Source organism: Pteropus alecto, unplaced genomic scaffold (genome assembly GCF_000325575.1).
Source record: "Pteropus alecto unplaced genomic scaffold, ASM32557v1 scaffold45, whole genome shotgun sequence".
Taxonomy (NCBI): Eukaryota; Metazoa; Chordata; class Mammalia; order Chiroptera; family Pteropodidae; genus Pteropus; species Pteropus alecto.
This window is the reverse complement of record NW_006442491.1, coordinates 39,034,755-39,037,859: the sequence shown is the minus strand read 5'-3', so window position 1 is coordinate 39,037,859 and position 3,105 is coordinate 39,034,755.

Genomic DNA, 3,105 nt, shown 5'->3' with positions numbered 1-3,105 from the left:
GGTGGGGCGGGGAGGGCAGGGAGGGTCAGCCCAGGCGAGGCCGCTCCCTCGCAGCCGGCCGCCCAGCCCAGGACCACGGTGCCCGTCTGCAGCCTGATTAGCCGAGTCCTTAACGAGTCGAGTTAGGGCCAGTCCTGACAGAAGCACCAGGAGACGTCCAGCGACTCCAAGGTGCCCGGGAGGACGCTCCAGGGGCGCACGGCCCTGACTGACGCGTCAGAGGTGGACGTTCCCAAGGACGCCTCTCAGCTTCTGGATAATCACCCCATTTCGGATCCCTTTGCTGTGCGGGAGCTCAGGAGAGGAGCAGCCGGCTGCTAAGCTGCACCCCTCCAGCTGCACCCCTGGGGTGTGCAGAGCGCAGTTCTCGGGATGAAGGGGCTCTGGGGGGCTCCGACGCACCGCGGCTCCCCGAGCGCTCCGTGCCCTGTCACCACGGTGGCGCGTTTGCCTCTGCTCTCGTCACCATGTCTGCCCCTGGCATGGGCCGTGATGTCATGCACTCAGGGCAGCTGTCCGGGACCCCCACAGCCCCGCAGGTGGGATGGACAGCAGGCGGGCGGGCGCCAGGCGCAGTCGGGGGCTGAGTCAGACCCCGGCCCTGCCCAGTGGGGGCCTCTGGCCATGGGACCCTCTGAATCCGGGGGCTGCAGTTCCCCCTCGACTTACCCCACAGGGTGACCGTGATGAGCAGGGAGCGGGCGGACACGCGGTCGTTGGAGGCGGCAAATGAGCGACTAGGAAGTGGGGTCTTCCGCGGACCTGCCGAGGGCACGGCCCTTAAATGCTGCAAGCGGTTTGTCACCGCGGCCACCCTGCACTTCACGCCTGGGCCGGGCGAGTGTCCTCGCCGTGGACGCGGCAGGGAGGGCGAACAGGCCCCACCAGCGGCCGGGGGCCAGGGCCATGGTGGCCGGGGAGCTGGTGGGCGGGCTGGGCTCGAGGGGCCGGCGGCTTCTGGGAGCCTCCGGGCTGGGGCTCAGCCCGCCTGTCCTCCTCCCTTGTCGGCTCTGTGGCCACCTGCAGCCTCTCTCCGCTCGCCCTCCGCGGCCTGGGTGACCAGACAGGCCCCCGCTGGTCCCCCGGAGGTCGGGGTGCCCTCGCTCGAGGCTGTCCCCATGTCCTCTCTGTCTTGCTGTGGCCCTTCTGCTGGCCCTGCCACCTTCTCTCCTCTTCGGTGTCTGGCTCCGTTCACTCGGAGGCCGAGCCCCCACGGGAGTCCACTCTGAGATGCCCGTCACGCACGTTGTCGCTGGCTCCACGTCTGTCTCTCCCACGGGATTGTCGGCTCCCAGGGCGTCTGCGGCTCGCCGATGTCCCCAGTGCCGGACGCAGCGGGCGCTCAGTACACGCTGCAGAGTTAGAACGTGAGGACGAGCGAAGGGGCCGGCCTGGCGGCGGATGCAGCCGGAAGGGTCTGGTCTCCCGCAGGGACGAGGCGGCCGGCGGGTCTGCCCTCCGGCTTCGCCCCGCGGATCTGGGGATGGAGGCCTCGAGCAGGTGAGGCTCCTGCCGTCGGCGTGCGGACGGCTCCCATTCTCACGGAGAGCCCACCCCTCGTCCCCTCCCCCAGTCCTCTCGGGGACCCCTCTCCTGAGGAGTCTGTGTCCACTGGTCTGCGGTGGACCAGGGGGACATGTTGCTGAAGTCCCAGGCGGGCCCGACGAGCCAGGCTGGGGCCTGCCGGGCGCTGGGAGCAGCGCCAGCATCATGGCACGGCCACCTCTGGATTTGCCAGTCTCCGCCCCACGCTGTCTTCGTACCCACTTCCGGGGGGGCCGTGGAAGGAAGAGGGGTGGGGTCGTCTCCCGAGGAGCACCTGGAGCCTAGCATCTGCCAGGCACCCCTGGAGCCCCAGGACGCAGAGGCGAAGACAGGGCGCCATCCTCCCGCGCACGCGCCGGCAGCTTCTCCCTGGCTGGCCGGCCGTGTCCAGCGGCTTCCCAAAGTCGCGCCCACCCAGGGCTTGCCACGGGGGGCACAGTTCTGCTGCCCCAGTGCTGGTCAGCTACCCCCAGGAGTCCCTCCCAGCAGCACCCGGTTCTGGCGCGTGTCACAGCAGCCCAGGTGCCTCGCTCGCCTGAGCAGACAAACACCGCAGGTGGCTCCGGGGGCGGGGAACCCCGCTCCTCCTGGGGACGAGCCGACGTGCTGGACAGCTGTCCCTTCCCCAGCCCCGAGCTGGGAGGGAAGGCCAGATGTCCACCGAGGGGGCGCAAGAGTGACTTCCAGCTCCTCGGAGAAAGTCGAAGAGGACAATGAGCTTTCTCCAAGCTGTGAGCCCGACGTGATTTGGGTCACCTTCTCTCAGCGGACGTGCTGCAGGGCTGGTACAGGTGCGTCCCCTGCTTGAGTCTCCGCTTCTTCGTGGAAGGAGCCTCTGGAGATGGGGACTTGGGCTCGTCCCCCAGCTCTGCCACTGGCAAAATGGACGGCTTCGAGACGAAAATAAAATAACTATAAAAACACACGGTTTAAAAAAACTTCAGTGTCAAGTTCATCTTCCATCTAAACCGTCGGGTCATGGGAAAGACAAGTGATCGTGGCAATGAAGGAGGCGGCACAGTGCTTGGCACCCAGAGGCCACGCGTAGATGTGTGAGGACGCCCCCCGGGGAGGTGACAGCTGCCAAAGCCCCCAGACCACGGCCGAAGCGCCAGCACGTGCCACAGTCTCTGGGGACGGCACAGCAGAAGCATGCCGCCTCGTCTCCACGGCGTGGGTAGTGTGTCTGTCTCCAAACACAGACACGAAACCCCACTGTTTCCTAACCTGCCACGGCGAGCTCAGTGCAGCCCCCACGCGGGAAGCGGCAGGCCGAGCTGGCCCGCCTCGTCTCCGCCACGGAATTAATACACGAGGCCCCGCGCACGCCGCGGCCGGCCTGGGGCTCTGCCCATCTCTGCAGACGTCCCTGTGGCCGGGGCCCGAAAGGCGCTCGCTGCCATGGCTTCCCAGCGCCCCGTGCCGTCAGCAGCAAGCAAGAGGCTGCGTCGCACAGGGCCTGTCTGCGCCTTCCATCCTGGTGAGTCTGCGCGGGGGCCGCTGCAGGAATGGGTGCTGCTGCCTTAGAGAGCTCCCTCCCTCCCTCCCTCCCTCCCTCCC